The sequence below is a fragment of the Portunus trituberculatus genome, chromosome 11, assembly GCF_017591435.1.
Source record: "Portunus trituberculatus isolate SZX2019 chromosome 11, ASM1759143v1, whole genome shotgun sequence".
In the NCBI taxonomy this organism is placed as follows: Eukaryota; Metazoa; Arthropoda; class Malacostraca; order Decapoda; family Portunidae; genus Portunus; species Portunus trituberculatus.
In genome coordinates this window covers 6465251-6473647 of record NC_059265.1, presented here as the reverse complement: position 1 = coordinate 6473647, position 8397 = coordinate 6465251, and the positions used below count along the sequence as shown (strand labels likewise).

Below are 8397 nucleotides of genomic sequence, written 5' to 3'. Positions count from 1 at the left end.
ATTTCCAAAAACACTCAAACACCATGTAACTTAAAGAAACACAAGAGCTCAATAAACACAACACACTCAATACATCCAAACCATTAAAACACTATTTTATCAAAACATTTCAAATGAAAACAAATCTGAGTCAATACAAACACAACACATCAACAGAAACCACTTAAACACTCCATTTTATCACAAACTCACTCAAAACACCATGTAACTCCTCAAAATGCCCCAAAACACACCCAGAGCTCAATATAAACACACACACACACTCAATACATCCAAACCACTTAAAACACTCAATTTTGTCCCAAAACATTTCAAAATGCCCCAAAACAAACTCTGAGCTCAATACAAACACACCCACACACACTCAATACGCCCAAACCACTTGAAACACTCAATTTTATTCCCAAACACACTCAAAACACGACCTAACACCTCAAAATGCCCCAAAACATACTCTGAGCATAAAGGTAAGCTGATTACTGAGCTAAGCTGTCTGGGGTGTCATTGAAGCAAAGCATTTTTCGGTAAGCTGATTACTGAGCTAATGTCTTGTCACTGAAGACATTTTCTCAACAAGGTAAGCTGATTACTGAGCTAGCTGTCACAATTGTATCGTCATTCATCATTTTATACTTCTCCATGCATTCTAATATCATTCTTCCATTTCCATCTGGCTTTTGTGTTCCTTTGAATCCCACGTGGCCATTCAAGTCCCAGATTGTAAGCAGTGGATGTTGTGCATTAGTCTCTATGATCTTCTCAATTTCCAGTTTGATAGTACCATTCCTTAGTTTATCATCTACACTAAAGTACACTACAGTTATGTTAACCTCCAGTCCCTAACCCTTCAGTACTGGGACACATTTTTACCGTGAGATTTGTGTACCATTAGACCATTTTATTGACATTAGGAAGGGTGTATGGAGGGCAGAAGATTAATGGCCACAGTCTTCACTATTTTAACCCCTTCAGTACTGGGACACATTTTTACCGTGAGATTTGTGTACCATTAGACCATTTTATTGACATTAGCAAGGGTGTATGGAGGGCACAAGATTAATGGCCACAGTCTTCACTATTTTAACCCCTTCAGTACTGGGACACATTTTTACCTTGAGATTTGTGTACCATTAGACCATTTTATTGACATTAGCAAGGGTGTATGGAGGGCAGAAGATTAATGGCCACAGTCTTCACTATTTTAACTCCTTCAGTACTGGGACACATTTTTACCTTGAGATTTGTGTACCATTAGACCATTTTATTGACATTAGGAAGGGTGTATGGAGGGCAGAAGATTAATGGCCACAGTCTTCACTATTTTAACCCCTTCAGTACTGGGACACATTTTACCTTGAGATTTGTGTACCATTAGACCATTTTATTGACATTAGGAAGGGTCTATGGAGGCACAAGATTAATGGCCACAGTCTTCACTATTTTAACCCCTTCAGTACTGGGACACATTTTTACCTTGAGATTTGTGTACCATTAGACCATTTTATTGACATTAGCAAGGGTCTATGGAGGGCAGAAGATTAATGGCCACAGTCTTCACTATTTTAACCCCTTCAGTACTGGGACACATTTTACCTTGAGATTTGTGTACCATTAGACCATTTTATTGACATTAGGAAGGGTCTATGGAGGGCAGAAGATTAATGGCCACAGTCTTCACTATTTTAACCCTTCAGTACTGGGACACATTTTTACCTTGAGATTTGTGTACCATTAGACCATTTTATTGACATTAGCAAGGGTCTATGGAGGCACAAGATTAATGGCCACAGTCTTCACTATTTTAACCCCTTCAGTACTGGGACACATTTTACCTTGAGATTTGTGTACCATTAGACCATTTTATTGACATTAGCAAGGGTGTATGGAGGGCAGAAGATTAATGGCCACAGTCTTCACTATTTTAACCCCTTCAGTACTGGGACACATTTTTACCTTGAGATTTGTGTACCATTAGACCATTTTATTGACATTAGGAAGGGTCTATGGAGGGCACAAGATTAATGGCCACAGTCTTCACTATTTTAACCCTTCAGTACTGGGACACATTTTTACCTTGAGATTTGTGTACCATTAGACCATTTTATTGACATTAGGAAGGGTGTATGGAGGCAGAAGATTAATGGCCACAGTCTTCACTATTTTAACCCTTCAGTACTGGGACACATTTTTACCTTGAGATTTGTGTACCATTAGACCATTTTATTGACATTAGGAAGGGTCTATGGAGGGCAGAAGATTAATGGCCACAGTCTTCACTATTTTAACCCCTTCAGTACTGGGACACATTTTTACCTTGAGATTTGTGTACCATTAGACCATTTTATTGACATTAGGAAGGGTCTATGGAGGGCACAAGATTAATGGCCACAGTCTTCACTATTTTAACCCCTTCAGTACTGGGACACATTTTACCTTGAGATTTGTGTACCATTAGACCATTTTATTGACATTAGGAAGGGTCTATGGAGGGCACAAGATTAATGGCCACAGTCTTCACTATTTTAACCCCTTCAGTACTGGGACACATTTTACCTTGAGATTTGTGTACCATTAGACCATTTTATTGACATTAGGAAGGGTCTATGGAGGGCAGAAGATTAATGGCCACAGTCTTCACTATTTTAACCCCTTCAGTACTGGGACACATTTTACCTTGAGATTTGTGTACCATTAGACCATTTTATTGACATTAGGAAGGGTCTATGGAGGCAGAAGATTAATGGCCACAGTCTTCACTATTTTAACCCCTTCAGTACTGGGACACATTTTACCTTGAGATTTGTGTACCATTAGACCATTTTATTGACATTAGGAAGGGTCTATGGAGGCAGAAGATTAATGGCCACAGTCTTCACTATTTTAACCCCTTCAGTACTGGGACACATTTTTACCTTGAGATTTGTGTACCATTAGACCATTTTATTGACATTAGGAAGGGTGTATGGAGGCAGAAGATTAATGGCCACAGTCTTCACTATTTTAACCCCTTCAGTACTGGGACACATTTTTACCTTGAGATTTGTGTACCATTAGACCATTTTATTGACATTAGGAAGGGTCTATGGAGGCAGAAGATTAATGGCCACAGTCTTCACTATTTTAACCCCTTCAGTACTGGGACACATTTTTACCTTGAGATTTGTGTACCATTAGACCATTTTATTGACATTAGGAAGGGTGTATGGAGGCAGAAGATTAATGGCCACAGTCTTCACTATTTTAACCCCTTCAGTACTGGGACACATTTTACCTTGAGATTTGTGTACCATTAGACCATTTTATTGACATTAGGAAGGGTGTATGGAGGGCAGAAGATTAATGGCCACAGTCTTCACTATTTTAACCCCTTCAGTACTGGGACACATTTTTACCTTGAGATTTGTGTACCATTAGACCATTTTATTGACATTAGGAAGGGTGTATGGAGGGCAGAAGATTAATGGCCACAGTCTTCACTATTTTAACCCCTTCAGTACTGGGACACATTTTTACCTTGAGATTTGTGTACCATTAGACCATTTTATTGACATTAGGAAGGGTGTATGGAGGGCAGAAGATTAATGGCCACAGTCTTCACTATTTTAACCCCTTCAGTACTGGGACACATTTTTACCTTGAGATTTGTGTGCCATTAGACCATTTTATTGACATTAGGAAGGGTCTATGGAGGACAGAAGATTAATGGCCACAGTCTTCACTATTTTAACAATCTTCATTACTGGGACACATTTTTACCTTCAAAGTGACTAACTTTACCGAAGAAATCGAGAGAGAGAGAGAGAGAGAGAGAGAGAGAGAGAGAGAGAGAGAGAGAGAGAGAGGGACTTAGTGACATATCCAGCCCTAACATTGTCAAGCCACACCATAAGACACCGCCAAGCTCCTCTGAAGTGACGGGTTGTGTGTCTAACCTTCATCAATAGAGTATAGTTGAAGTTGTTATTGTTTTTAAGGTTCCAGTGAGAGATTAACAACATTTCTAAATTATTAACAGCAGGAACACTCTACCTAGTCACCTCTGTGGCCTTCATGGAGAGAGAGAGAGAGAGAGAGAGAGAGAGAGAGTAGGGGATAATTTTACATAAAACAGCCCGCCCCCCCACACACGCACATTAACCCTCATAGTAATAATAATAACACTGCTGCTCCTGCTACTACTACTACTACTCGCTCCTCTTTTGTCCCTGCTATGCATTTGAGGCGCGCAGCAGCAGCAGAAAACAGTGAGAATTGAAGGAAATGTTGGGGCGGGCTGTGGGTGTGGGTGAGGTGGGCGGCGGGCGGTGTTAACTGGGGTACATATACACAACCATCGCCTTATTTACCACAGTAATGGCTATTTATCTAGTGTGGTGGTTGATTCTGGCTTTGCTTCACTCTCTGGGTCTGGAAACACAGGGGGAGTGGAAGCAGACATTGCTGGACTGTCCATGGGGAAGGCAGGGGTGAGGCGCCCCCCGTGGGTTCAATATTGACGTAGATAATTCATTTAAAAAATCGCCACAAGAAAAACGGCTCCCAGACTAGTATACACTACACTTTTAGGCGCGATAAATAGTGTAACTAATAATCAAAATATAATATTCCTACCGGGTGGTTTTTTTTATTGAAAGCGGTGGAAAGGAAGGTGTTTGTGTCCAATTAACGGGTGACAAACACACCACAATGTCGAGATGGAAAGCTCACCCAAACTACGTTATATTACATTTTCTGAATAACACAAATTTTCGCTTTCCAGCCGAATAAAGAAAACACAGATTCTTTGTCATATAAAGATTTTTGTTTTCTATTTTGTTACCATTCAAAATTTTGAAATTGAAAATACGAATAGGTAGACTAAACTTTATGGAATATTGTTACTTGAATCATGTTTTTCATATCTTTTAAGTGTTATATCAAGCACCAAAACAATCCTAGGCGTGCTAATAAAAAAAAAACGTTATATTCCTTGCAGTGACTTTAACGTTATTTTTTCGGTAAACCAAAACACAGCTGGACTCGATTCTATTGTAGTTTAGAAATTAGTTTACTTTACTAATAACAAATCAGATATCAGAAAAGTGCCAACTTCACTAATTAAGTAGAAATATTTCAATCCTTACGGCGAAATATGTTTTTTATCAAGATTTGTGAGTGACCCCAACACCCCCATTTCGGTATTGGGAATATAATACACATGTTATTTTCATTTTTCTTTACCATTTCATATTTTATTTATTTTATTTCAATGTTATTTTGAATTTTATAAGAAGTTTGAGTGATAGAGGAAGTGTATACAATGATGTCGACATTTTGCGTAGAAGAAGAAGAAGGAGAAGATCCGCCATTGTTAGCTCTGTTTTGAGATTTACAGTTTTTGAACATTTGTGGAGCAGGTGAGTTATTCCCAAGTGTGTGCGTGTACATGCTTATTATCTAAAGTATGTAGAGTTAGTGAGACGTGCCAATTAAGGTGAAAAAAGTCTGGTAAAGTGAAAATAAGTGCGTCTTTATAAGCAAACTTTTGGGTTTTGTTGCCTCATATTTGCGGTGGTCATTCCTGCCCTCCTACGCATTGTCACGCCCCCATATTGCCTCCATAGATAGCTTATGCACCCATACACCTCCCATGCGCGGGATAGTTTGATAGTTGAAGCGGTTACTGAGATATGGTGGTGTTCTTGTGTTAGGCAGTGTCCGCCATCCTGCCTTCCACATCGGCCCTCTCTGTGTTAACTATTTTCAGTTTTTCTTATTTACTACGCCTTGTCACGCCCCCATATTGCCTCCGTAGATAGTTTGTGGATCCATACACCTCCCATATGCGTGATAGTTTGATAGTTGAAGTGGTTAGTGAGATATGGTGGTGTTATAGTGTGGTAGGCAGTCCTTCACCCTTTCCTACGCCTTGTCACGCCTCATTTATACTATTACTACCACCACCACCACTACCACTACTACAACAACTACCACTATTCCAGAGGTGCACCATGGCTTGCCACAATGTCACAATGGGTTCTTGGAGAGCCGCTGCTGTTGACTTGCTGCATGTCTCCTCTCTGCGGCAAAACTCCACAAATACTCCACTCACCAAGTTCCAGAGGGAGAGGTGAGTGTGTGTGGGTGTGGGAAAGGTGTCCTCAGGTGTGCTGTGAGTGTGGTGTGTGTGTAAGTGTGTTTTTTGTACGTTTTTGTAATGTCAACTATAGCTACCTATGTATAGTGTTTTTTTTTTTTTTTGGTGTTGGTTGGCTAGGGTAAACTTATTGTGGGCGTTTTCCAGGTGTGATTTAAGGGTTGTTTGTGGAGTGTGTGTGTGTGTTTGTGTTGCTTGATGCAATATTTTTAGGTAATTTTGGATGCGTTTTGGTTAGGTAATGTTTGTCTTGTTTCCTATCTCCCTCCACAGGTTACCTCCAGGCTTTTCCTTCAGTAGACTATTTCCTCCATGTTTCCTCCACCTTCCCTCCAATTTTGAGTCTCCTATCTCACTTCTATCATAGTCAAAATAGTACTTTTCTAAATCTCACTTCAAAACCTGACAATTTTTCTCATTTTTTCCTCCACCACCTCCTTTTCTTTCCTCCATATCTCCCTCCACACACCAAGCTGTGTACTGTGCTGGTGTGTGCAGGTGTGGGAAAGGTTTCTGCAGGTGTGGTGTGTGTGTGGTACGTGTGGTGTGTGTGTAAATGTGTTTTTTGTTGTGTAAACTATATTTTTTTTAGGTGTGTGTTTTTTGCATTTTCCAGTGTTTGCAAAGGGTTGTTTGTGGTTTGCTGGTGTGTGCAGGTGTGGGAATGGTGTGTGCTGGTGTGCTGTGTGTTTGGTGAGTGTGGGGTGTGTGAAAGCATGTTTTTCTTACAATTTTGTCTCATAAACCTCAATTTTTCACTTGATTTAGAAGAGTGTGCAGTTTTAAATGTGGACATAAAAGTGTGGACGATGAGAATTAATGGAGATTGAAAGCATAGGTGCATTTGCATTGTGTTTTAACGGGCTAAAGAAGGCATTATGGGTATCTCCTATCTCAAAGCCCACCAACTATTTGACTGCTAGTGTTCTTATTGATGTAGTGATAATTACTCCTGCAGTGTATCACTTGTGTCACTATGTATCTTGTATTATCACTTCACTTATTCTCAATGTGTCACTGTCAAGCACTTCACTTACTTACCCACTGCTTCAATAACACTCTGAATTTATGGCCTCCGCACACTGAAACACTAAGGTCTCTCTCTCTCTCTCTCTCTCTCTCTCTCTCTCTCTCTCTCTCTCTCTCTCTCTCTCTCTCTCTCTCTCTCTCTCTCTCATATTAATCCAGTTTTATTTATTTCAGATTGTGTTAAGAATATGGAGAAAGACGGACCAAGGCAAGAAGAGGAGGAGGAGGAGGAAGAGGAAGAGGAAGAAGAAGAAGAAGAAGAAGAAGGAAGAGGTGGAGGAATATGAGAAGAGGAGGAGAAGAAGAAAAGAGAAAAAGAAAAGGTAAAATAATAAACATTGTCATTTCATAAAGTTTTGCTATTTCAATTCTCTCTCTCTCTCTCTCTCTCTCTCTCTCTCTCTCTCTCTCTCTCTCTCTCTCTCTCTCTCTCTCTCTCTCTCTCTCTCTCTCTCCTCTCCTCCTCCTCCTCCTCCTCCTCCTCCTCCTCCTCCTCCTCCTCCTCCTCCTCCTCCTCCTCCTCCTCCTCCTCCTCCTCCTCCTCCTCCTCTCTCCTCCTCCTCCTCCTCCTCCTCCTCCTCCTCCTCCTCCTCCTCCTCCTCCTCCTCTCCTCCTCCTCCTCCTCCTCTCCTCCTCCTCCTCCTCCTCTCCTCCTCTTCTTCTTCTCCTTCCTTCTTCTCCTCCTCTCCTCCTCCTCCTCCTCCTCCTCCTCCTCCTCCTCCTCCTCCTCCTCCTCCTCCTCCTCCTCCTCCTCCTCCTCCTCCTCCTCCTCCTCCTCCTCCTCCTCCTCCTCCTCCTCCTCCTGTGCTAATACTATTACTATTATTACTATCCCAGTGTGACCTGTGTGACCTCTGACCTTTTGCTGCAGGACTCCTTGGACTGGGACTTCACTGTGACCCGAGAGGAGGTGGCCACTCAATGCTGAGGTCACACGGCTCCCTTCCTTATGCAGGTCAGTGGTGTGGTGTGTGGTGTGGGGAGGTGTGGTTGGGTTAGGCTGGGTAAGATTTTGAAGCATTTTTAAGGGTATTTTAAGACAGTTTGACATATTTCAGGGCAATTTAAGACAGTTTGACATGCTTTGAGGGCAATTTAAGACAGTTTGGCATATTTTGAGGTATTTTGAGAAGTTTGACATATTTTATGGCCATATTGAGACAGTTTGGCATGTTTTGAGAGCATTTTGAGTTTGACATGTTTGAGGGCATTTTAAGACAGTTTGAGGGCAT

General features: G+C 41.1%; 1 long non-coding RNA gene across 1 annotated transcript; it reads left to right on the top strand.

Moving 5' to 3' along the window:
• The first annotated feature begins 5311 nt into the window (after positions 1–5311).
• On the top strand, positions 5312–7399 carry LOC123502484. Its single transcript, XR_006674140.1, has 3 exons — positions 5312–5396; positions 5982–6109; positions 7340–7399. It is a non-coding gene; the product is annotated as an uncharacterized LOC123502484 (long non-coding RNA).
• The last annotated feature ends 998 nt before the right edge of the window (positions 7400–8397 follow it).